This window comes from Adiantum capillus-veneris, unplaced genomic scaffold (genome assembly GCF_014529385.1).
Source record: "Adiantum capillus-veneris isolate H3 unplaced genomic scaffold, ASM1452938v2 Hic_scaffold_989, whole genome shotgun sequence".
Lineage (NCBI taxonomy): Eukaryota > Viridiplantae > Streptophyta > Polypodiopsida > Polypodiales > Pteridaceae > Adiantum > Adiantum capillus-veneris.
Window position 1 is genome coordinate 34,111 of NW_028221942.1, and position 11,370 is coordinate 45,480.

The window sequence follows — 11,370 nt, forward strand, 5'->3', positions numbered from 1 at the left end:
AAGAAAAAGGAGGCAAGGTGGGGATGGGCTGCCCCGCAGGCATGAGGTGGCCTATTTTACCTTTCTCATATATTTACATAATCATACTTTATTTTTTTTCTTACTTTTCCAATGCGTTTTATCACTCCCTCCCTAAGAGGAGGTTTCCATGGGGTGGGGACGAGAGAAGAGGGGTATGGGAGCTTGGCTTGTGAAAAGCCCCCATCATTAGCCCTCCCCTTTTGGCTAGAGGCATTCATGTCTCTAGCTCTGTTTCTTCTTCCGCTTAGCTATAGGATCCGATATCGAGTTGCCTTCTGAACTAGCCATTCCATTTGGCCATTGGTGAGATTGCTAGGATATTCATGAATCTGTAACAGGTCTGAGTGATAACTTGTTCCTTGGAATAGTGTCGGTTGATTAAAGGGGAAGCCCATGGCTTCCAGAACTTTGTGCCAATGTCCTCCTGGATCCCAAGTGAAAAATAGGATCATTGTTTGCAGTGTCCGAACAATAAAATTTGCATGCCAAATTGGATCAAATTTGTAACCACCATTAGCGAGAGGGGAAATGAGCATCTTGGCTCCTGCAAAGACAGAACTGAAAATTATGATTCCCAAGAGTGTACCAAGAATCCACCATATATGGCCGCCTTGTTGGTGTGGTGAGCTCAAGTTGTCTTCAGAATCCTGATTACTGCCATGACTAGAAAAAACTGCGAGCATATCATGCTTCTTTTGGGTGTGCTCAAACATGTCAGCTTCCTTTACTGATGCTAATAGCAAGCCACCTACCTTGCGGCTTAAATTAAAGCGTAATCCACTTACCTTTCTCTAAAGAGAGGATGCACTATTTGTAAAAAATTGTACCAAATTGCGAATGAGGTCTTCATTCTTGCATTCTATTAGGCTTTTGTCTATCCATGGCTCCTTTGCTCTTATCTCCATGCTGATCTTATCTCTATATGTTAGAGAAGCTAGCCATAGCCATAGGTCTGATGCATCCCATGCAAACACAATGTTGTGTTGTGGAGGAGTTTGGAACATCCTTAAAAGGTTGGCAACATATTGATCATCAAACTTACTCTGAACACCCTCACATAAACTGGAGGCATTACCCATCTCCAAGTTTATAACACCCTTCAGTAGACTAGAGGCATTACCCATCTCTAAGTCTATAACACTACACAATAAAGTCTTGCTCGGCTGCCAAGCCTCTGGAGCAATATCCAACTCCAAACCTTCAGTCATACTTACCTCTTCGTTATGGTCCTCATGTGAAACTGCCTTGATGCAAGATTCCTTTAGCTTGCTACATTGTCCTGGGTCCATGCTGGTGCATAGGCTTCCGTTTTCAAAGCCCTCCCCTTTGATTGATATGTTGTCCATCTTCTGCAAAGCCTTGCTAACAGGCTGGTTTTCCTCTTCTCTTGTATCTTTCATGACCTTTGCATTCCTCTTACTCTGACGAGGCCTAATCAACACTTTACACCTTCTTATCCTTACTGCCCAATGATGTCGATTGATCGCTTTGGTGCCTATTTCATCCAAGGTTAAAGATGTACTCACATTTGTAACACAATTTTCTTGACTTACCTCCCCCACCTGGGTAGCATCTTTTGATTCTTTAACCTCTTGTTCCACTGCTTCAGTTCTTTGAATAGTCTTCTTACTTAATCCTTCTTCTGCTACACTCATCTTGACCTCTTCTGCAAGACCAATGATACTTGGTGTGCGGGTACCAATTGGTGGTGGGCGTAGGATGATTGTAAGTGGTGATTGTGGTGGTGGTTGCATTGGTGACTGGCGTCGAATTGGTGTGGCCAGCTGTGGTTGCACCACTGGTGGTGTGATTTGAACAGGTGGGATTGGTTGCCTAAGTGGCAGAGGTCTTGCTCTTGGTGGAGAGATCTGATTCTGTCTCCCCCCTCTATTGAAATTATGCCTCCTCGGGTGTGGGCAGTAGTACATTTCATGGCCATCTTCCCCGTAGTTGTAACAGTGGTACTCTGGGTTCTGCCTTCGTTGTCCTTTTCCTTGTTCTGGGTTCCTGCTAGGTGTATGCCCTTGCTGCACCAGATGCACAGATAAACTCTCTAGTTGGGTGGTGATACGACTCAGCAGGTCTTGCTCTTCTGATGCCTCCTGCGGTTGGACTCTATGATTGGCTGTTGCAGTCACTGGGGTTGGTTGTATCGAGCTTGTTTCCTCTGACTCGTTTACTCTTGCTTGCATGCGTAGCTTCTTGTCTTTAAGGCGGGCTACTTCGACTGCCAACTCATATGTTGCAGGAAACCTTCCCTTCACCTTCTCTCTAAGCGGCAACCATAGACCAGCAATGAAATGGTCCTTCTTTAGGAAATTAGGTGCTCCTTCACCTTCCTCCAGCGAGGCAACCCATCTCTCCCATAAGTCCACAAATTTGGACTCGTAGGTGGCATACTCCAGCAGGCCTCCCTGCTTTAATTCTGTCAGTAATTGCCATAGTCTCTCCGAGGTTGTGCCTCCACCAAACCTCTTTACAAAAGTAGCCATTAACACATCCCATGCATTCTTGGTGGCCTGGGGCAATGCATTATACCAGGACTTGGCCTCTACTCTCATCAGTAGAGGAAAAATTCTAAGTCGTGAAGCATCGTCATCTTTGTTGGAGACGATACAAGCAATGTCGAAATCATCCAAAAAGTCGGTGGTGAGATCCTCTCCCTTCTTTCCACTGAACGTGGGGAAAGAAACACTTGCCATGGTAGTGACTCAGGAAATTACAAACCTTTTTTTCTTTTTTTCTTTTTTTTTTACATTACATTAACAGTGCGGCTCATAGCAGCTTTTTACAAGGGTGGGTGGATAGGTTAAAACAAGATAAAGATAGAAACATTAAAGGAATGATGGTAATCTAATATGGGGAGAATGATAGGGTTCGGGGAATTGAGGATTTCTCCTAGTACCGCCGCACCGAATAGGTGTACGATCTTCTGTTGGTAGAAGACTTTCCTATCTACATAAATATTCACATGCATATGCTACAAGAATCTGAACGGGAATGCCGTTGGCCCATTTTCCATCATGCTCAGAGGATGAAATACTTACTTATACTCTTATCGTGCCAGTGTTGATGAGTCGGCACATCCACAAGAGGTCGTCGCCTTTCATGGGCTCTACCTTTCCTTCGTTGCTCAGCACGTACGGGGTGATGGCGACGCGTCTGACCACTCCCAGCCTCTTGGCTAACAACAATTGCAGGTAATTTCCATAGTCGGCATGTTGCATGAATTCTACTCCATTCAGTTGCAACTCGTCCCCAACCCACTGGGTTTCTCCCGTGGTAGAGAGCTTCTTCAAGATAAGTTGTACCGGGAGAGGAGGAAGATCCTCCACTCTCTTTCCAAAACAGGGAGAGCAGTAGCCGAACCACTCTTCTCTAGGACATGGAAATCTTCTTACCACTTCTTCTTCCGGATTGTCGAAGTGGATTGGTAGCACTCGCATGCGTCGTGCAAACCGGAAGGCGACCTTTCGCCGCTTAGCTTCGGATGAATTCCTCTTTGGCAAACTGGGTACAACCCGGCTTTCTGAGCTTGAAGCACTTGCTTGGCCAGATGCTTCTCCCTTCGAGGTCATGTGTTTCCAAACTGGCTTATCTTCTCGTTGCCTTTGGCTCGAGTAGCCCCTTTAGGCCACTTTGGAGTTATAACTTTGACTATAGTTTCTTTAGGGAAAAGAGGTCTCACCGTTTGCTTCCCTTCCTTGATGTGAATGACTTCTTTGCGATGAATGTTGATGTAGATGACTTCAGCCCTTTCGCTGCCTTCGTTGCTAGCACTCATTGACAGTGTGCCTTGGTTGACAACAGTGATGGCACTTCACCGACCTCCCACCTGATGCTCTCAATTTATAGTTAGAACGAGCGACACGAGATGGAGAATTTACCTCTTGAATGCTGATGACACTGCAGCCTGGCAGTAGCACCTCAATGAAGGCGGCTAGTGCCTCCTTCGTCTCTTCTTCTTCCGTCCTCCAATTAAAAAATTCCTTCAGCCATTCGTCCATGATTGATGGTGGGCGTCACTTTCAGCATTGTAAACTGAAGGGTCTTAGAAAGCCCTCCTCAGTAGGGGCACCAAATGACTGGAGCAAAGCGAACCCCGAACCCCCGACGGCCTCTAAAACACCGGGGACCGAATGGCGCGCCTCGAGCCTGTCATGGTAAAGCAAACAAGGGGAACCACCTAGCTTCAGCGGCTAGGACGCAAACAACACACCACCATAACAAAGTTTTCATCCAAGAGAGATGGATGCTTGGGAGTAATGATGAAGAGGAAAGGGAATGAGATCAAGTGAGAGAGAGAGAGAGAGAGAGAGAGAGAGAGAGAGTAAGGGAGGGGGTATAGCGGCTTAGTACTTACGCACCACAAAAGGATGGCGAATCCGCACACCCTTCACACATACACAAGCTCACTCCAAAACACAAGACTAGGTGGCGATTCCGCACACCTCACATGGGCAAAACATTGCAAGAAAACATACTCACAAAACCTCAAGCTTTATTTAGAGAATTAGGCGATGAAATGGGGAGCATAGGGTAGGGGAATGAGAAGGGAGAGAGTGGTAGAGCACATGGCGGATAGGTGGGAGTTGATGGCGAAAACTCGCACGAGGATTATGACCATCATCCTTCATTTAGTTGCCCTTCATCTTCCATAGCCAAGGGTGTAGAGGTCATGCTCAAGACAAGCATGGTGATTGCGGTGATGGTGATGGTGATGGTGTGGGTGTGTGTGTGTGCACTAGGCACACACAGTGCATAGTGTGTTCTTTGGTGATGTTGTGTGTATCTTTAGTGTGATAGTGACCCCTCTTTATATAGGGGAGGAGGGGGGAGAAATTCTAGAATTTAAAAATGAAGAAATCATTATCTACATAGGCCATGTGACTGTGGGCCCCACTTGTCTGGCTGTGTGTATATGTGCCAGAACAGCAGTCTCATGAGAGAGAGACTAAGAGAGAGATGGGTTGATGAAAAAAAGTGAGAGGTCATATGGAGAATAAAGTAATTACAAGAGGGGAGAGAGAGGAGTGTGTTCATATGTGAATCTGTTTGCAGATGTGTGTGAACACAAAAAAAATCAGGTAACCACTGGGTGGGGATGGGTCTGTGGGCACCTTTTTCAGTGAAACTAAGTGTGTGTGAGTGTGGGGGAGGCCATTTGGCTACAAGACAAGAGCGATTTCGAATTTTAGAGAGAGGGGGGGGGGGTATTTGGGTCATGGGATATGATAGGAGAGAGAAAGGGGGGGTGGGGTATACTATTTTGGAAGATATGATAAGTTGCATGTGAGTCAGGGTGCATTATTGGTGAGTTAGAATGCATTATTGGTGAGAGGTGGGGTAGCTTGAGGAGAGAGAGAAAGGAGAAAGGACAAGGGGAAGAGAGAGGGGGTTGACCTTTTGAGTGGAGGAGAGGAAAAGGGACACACGGCGGGGCATCAGTGAAGAAAAAGGAGGCAAGGTGGGGATGGGCTGCCCCGCAGGCATGAGGTGGCCTATTTTACCTTTCTCATATATTTACATAATCATACTTTATTTTTTTTCTTACTTTTCCAATGCCTTTTATCACTCCCTCCCTAAGAGGAGGTTTCCATGGGGTGGGGACGAGAGAAGAGGGGTATGGGAGCTTGGCTTGTGAAAAGCCCCCATCAGTGTTTTTAAAGTCAGACATGCCAGTAAGAAGAGTTGTACATGGAAGGAGGACAACACGATTCATCGATGATCCGTTGAGTTCAATTCCAGAAACAAGGCCTTAAAACAGAAAAGGAGCCTGTGAATGACACGGATGGTCCAAAGTTGGACACTGCAGAGGAATCAAAGGATTCTCAGCATTCAAGTCATTCCAGACGCCTCCGAAAGGAACAAACTCAAAGAAGAAGTCGGCATCATGAATCTCGAAAGCATCAGAAGAACACAAAAGCCAGTAGTAGCAGGCAGCAGTAAGAACATCACACTATATGAAAAACCAGCGATAATGACAATGAGACTGTTTCAAAAACTGAAGATAGCAATTGGGAAGTTGATACTGATCATCATATCAAAAACACAATGAGAAACAAGAAACCACGAGAAGCAACAATTATGCTCCTACTTGAGCCGGTATAGTTGACATAGATTTTTCACTTTGAGAGTCTTTAATAGTGGTTTCTTCACTATAAATGTCTCAATTGTCTCCTAAATTGATTGCATAAGAAATACAAGCCTCTAACGTTGTATGTTTTTTGCTATAAAGCATGGTGTGTAAGTCTCTATTTAACAGTCCTTTGAGAAAAATGAATTTCTTGATTCCTGTTTTTGAAACAAGCTGCTACAATCTTTTTGCCAATGTGGTCAAATCTGTGATAGTTCTAGGAGAAGTATTTTGGAACCAAATCAAAGCTTTTCCTTCCAGTGTCATTCCACATCCCTCAAACTGTGTATGAAAATCAAGCATCCTTTCAGCTCTTAGCACCTGCTTGAAGCTTGCTAAGTGGTCATATTGATCCCCAAATCCATTGTATTTCTTGATCCATTTTGGAAAATCTGCTGGTTTGACTCTTCTATTGGGTTCATATTCGGTCCTACATATGGTATGCCCTAGTTCAAGTCTCTCAAAGCAGTCAATAAGAAATAGTGACTCGTGTAGCCATGTAGTGACCTTGGTGTCACTCGGTTTTCTTTGATTTAAGTCAAATTCCTTTCCTTTATGGTGGGTTCTACTTCCAAAAGAGTACCTTGTCTTAGCTCCTTCTTGATTTACTTCAAGTTCTATGCTTAGAATCCAATCTCAAATTGAATACCCTTGGTATTTGGTTGTTCAACCTCAGTGGGGGTCATCATTACAAAGTTCTTGTTATAACAATCCCTAAAGGGATAAGGAGGGATCTTTGCAGATCCCTTCTCTTTGATCTTGAAGATGTATACTATCTTGAGTGGCATTAGCTACCCTGGCTTTGCGTGGAAGATCCACAATAAGCCCTTAGCATTGCCATCCTCCCAACAATAGACTCCTAGTTGAGGGTTGTCAATTTTGATCCGTTTAAGTGGTTTTACATCCACTTGTTCATATTCCTTGAATTCTAAGACAAGTGGTCCCTCTTTCGTGGTCATATCAAGGATTATAATGTCATCCTTTAATACCCACTTGTCTATTACCTCGGGATTTATAGTTTTTACATATTGCGTACCATTTTTCCATATATATGTTTCCTTGCTTGTTTGTCCCTCTTCCTCAAACATGATGTCATGATCATCAATGGAAACAACATACTCTTCATTAGGGCCCAAGTAAACCTGAGCCCCATGGGCATTGTCTTATAGAAAGTCAATATGTGCTTATAATACACTGAAGTTCCAACTCGCGATTGAGTAGAATAGGAAGACATACTGAATGTAGAGTCTAAATAGGTGTCTAGTACTTCCTCAAAGATTGTTCCTAAAGGATCACCTTGATTTACACTCTCCTCAGTAGACACTCTACTTGTAATCTCACCTAAAATCCCAGGGTTTGCTATTACTCTTCATGATCTAAGGTGCAAAAAGATCTACTAGATCTTGGTGGATTTACTTGTCTATCCCTAGAGACACTTACAAATCATGCTCCCAAGATTTTAAACTTTGGTAGGATCAATTATCTCCTAGATCTCCTTGCTACAATCCTTTTAGCTGTCAAATCCAAAAGTTTAATTAGTTGGCTCCAACAAAAATTGAGAACACTTTCTCATAGACAAACCAATTTCATTATCACTGTTTCAATTTTTCTAAATATTTACCAACTGTGAATAGAGATTAGTTACCAATATGAAAACTTCAAGGTCTTAGAAAACTCTAGTTTTCAATCAGTTACTTGAACCCCAAACAACTTCAAACTTGAAAAAGGGTCATGATTATTTTCTTCTTCTCTAATCTAGTGATTTTTCCCAACTTTGTGATTTAAACTTGGTAGTACCTGCCCTCACGGCCAAGTTCCACCCAATTTGGATAAATTTGCTAAAGTTTACAACCTGTTGTGCTTAGCAGATTAGAGTCAAAGAAAATTGGACATAATGTTCACTCCACTGATCCAAATGAGACCAAACTTGAAATGTAAGCTTATCTTAGCTTGCTTTACCTAGGTGTTCTCTTGTTTTTTTTTTTAAATACCACTTTTAAGCCTTAAAAAAACACTTGCAAATGTTTTTTTTCCAAGATGGCCTATTTTTTGAACTATAAGGACTCACACCCCCAATATACATTATTTCAAGTATTTAGTGAAATTTCCATTGTGTTTGGACCACTTTTGCTAGATATTACAATACTTACCAATGTGCTTGTCACCAAGTCAGATCTGGTATATTTTTTAAGTGAAAATGCGATCAAACTCACATAAATTACTCATATAGGTATGTAATCTCTAGTGCAAGAGTCAAACTTAGCAAAAATCACCAAAATCCACCATTAGAAAATAATTGTGATTATTTTCTTTTAAGTTATTTTGGATACTTTTACCTCTGACAACCTACCATAGATGTTTTTCAAGCACTTTTATCAAGTTAGAATGAAATTTTCTCAAAATCTTCAAGTGGGAGAAAATAATCTCTGTTAGTTGCAAACTTTTAAAAACTGACTTTAAGTGCACATTCCAGCTTTCTCAAGGGTTCATATGGCTTCCTCAACCACAATCTCTGACCCGAACCTCAGTTTTAATGAACTTAATCTAATCCTAGAAGGCTCTCGACAAGTACATCTACTCCCAAGTTACCTCTGCACAATTAAGGACGACACGCATCAATTGGCAATTTTAAAGTGAATTTTTTTATTCCAGGTGATCTTGAGGAAGTCAAGGACAATGTTCACTATGTACTCTTTTTTTTCCTAGTTTAGGCAACGGTGCCAAACATGGGTGGACTACCAAGCTTCACACTTGCCTTATTATAGACATAGCAAGAATCACGAACATAATTGTCAATTCATGGGATAAAGTAGATTTGACTAGTGCATGGAGGCTATAAGAGAGTATCAATCTCCCAAAAAACATATCAACTATCTCAACTCAGACAGACGTCAATCATCAAAAGCTAGCCGCTAGTCGACGAGGTATAAGTGCTAGTTTCTTGAGTTTCCGTCGCTCAATCATCACCAAATCACAAGGACAAGTAGAGAAGACCTAGATACATGCATTTATGGTCTCAGTTCCACCTTTCTACCACTTGCAAAAAATGTGATTATTCACAGTATGGCAGATTTGACCTAACTAATTTTGGTTTAAAATGCATGTGGAAGCTTAGCAATGAAATCCTAACACCTGTCTAATGATTATTTTTCCATTCCTATGCTTAAAATTTGAGTTATGAGCTATGTTAGGATGAGGCGGTGACAAATGCTTTGAAACAGCAGCAATGGCTTACCTTGTTGCATAGAGCTTTCACCTAAGAATGCAATGTCATAGATGGTTCACCAAACACACATCCCAACAAGGAGATACAACTTCAAAGAGACAATGGAGAAAACATGACTGTAAGGTTTCCACCTTTTTGGGAATTAGAAAATGAGCTTGATTTTTTATTGATAGCACTTAATATAAAAACTAGCACACCCCTAGCCTGAAACTAGTCGAAAATGGTATTTTTAAAATCTTAAAACACACCAATACTATAGCTAGTACTAACAAAATTCAATTCGGGCTAAATTTGACCCTGATAGACTCTCCAAAAGATTTCACATTTAATTTAATCAAATAAACGATTGGATACAATAAGAACTAATTATATCACATGGCATAAAGGATAAGAAATCACATGGCCTAGAAGCTAAACTATTAACTATTCTAGTCCAAGAAGAGAAAGGTAAATGCTGGTGAGCAGGGTGTTGCTAAAGCTTTAGCTTTTGCATTTGCTACTCCAAGTACATCTTTTAAAGTTGAAGGGGGATGTGAAGATACTGATAGTGCTGTAAGGATGCTTAAGTTGGTGCAACAGTTTGTGCTGGGTCAGCAAGTACAAATGGAGGAGAAGCTTAAACAGGTTGCAGATTCAACAGTAGGTAAAGTGCTATTGAAGGAGAAGGACATGGAGTTAGAAGCTGTGACTTTGTAGTTGAGTCAGATTCAAGAAGTACATCAAAAAGAGCTGGAGGACATGATGAAAAAGAATCATGCATAAGTTTCAAGAATAAAAATGTCTTTGGGACTGTTCAGAGATTGGACAATGAAGCTAAATACCAAATTGAATGAGGAAATGGAGCATTTGTCAAAAACTAATGCTGATTTGCAGGTTCAGGTTCAAATGCTACATCAGAGGTTGATTCCTTTGCAAGAGTTGGAGAAGCAAGTAAAAGGTGAGGATGTGGATGTCAATGCAGTGCTTATGTCAGAGGGAGAAATTTCTATCTTGAAAGATCAATTGTTGCAAGCAGTTTAGGAAGTTTGGAAGTCTATGAAGAACCGACTTGCTGTATCAATAAAGCATCCATATGAGATGATGAAGCAGGGATTTGTCAGTGAGCATGAGGGTGAATTACTGCAGGAGTTAGAGCATGTGAAAAAGGATAGAGAGATGTGGCTCAAAATAGCTCAGGATTTAAAGCTAAAAGAATTGCAGGAGGATATTATTGATGTTCAGTTGGAGGAACCTATCGAGGAAGGTCAAGATTTGAAGGATGATGCAGAGAAGAATCAGCAGATTGATCAACAGGTTGAAGTGCTTGAAGCACTGGAAACTGTACCTGTTGGGATAGTGGCACCTGAGTCAGTAGTTGAAGAGCAGGGTATGGCTAAGCTAGATGTGGAGGCTCAGAATGAAGCTGAACCAGTGTAGAGAGTGATGTTGATGGTGTAGAATATGCAGATCAAGGGATTGTGGATCCAAGTCGAATTTCAAGGAGATCCACCACCCGGTTGTGCCAGGTGTTGACCCTGCACCAGATCATTACTTGTACTTATGTTTGATCAATCAGCTCTTAGTCAGTCGGATCTTAGTCAGTCGGAGTCTATAAGTTGGATTTTGGTCAATCGGATGTAACTGTTATAACTGCCAGAAGTTCCTATTCAAAGATCATGCTGGTTCATGCGAGTATGTAATTTTGACTGAAATGGAAGTTATCTTTGGACCAAGATGAATCAAACTGTGTAGTCTCTTGTTCTATGATTCATGTTTGTTCTTCATTCTGCTGTGTCGGAATTTGGTGAATGGTGAGATGCTGATGAGTTGCATATGTTTGGCTTTGTCTAACTCTGTCTTTGGTGTGTGTGACATGTTGTCAACACCTAAGTTCTGTGAGTGTTAATGAACCCCAACATAGCCCATCCTCTCTAGAGATGAAGGGTATTACCCGAGCGAAACCAGAAATTTGTTCAGAGCCAAACTCTCCTCTATCAAAAATCAAGCT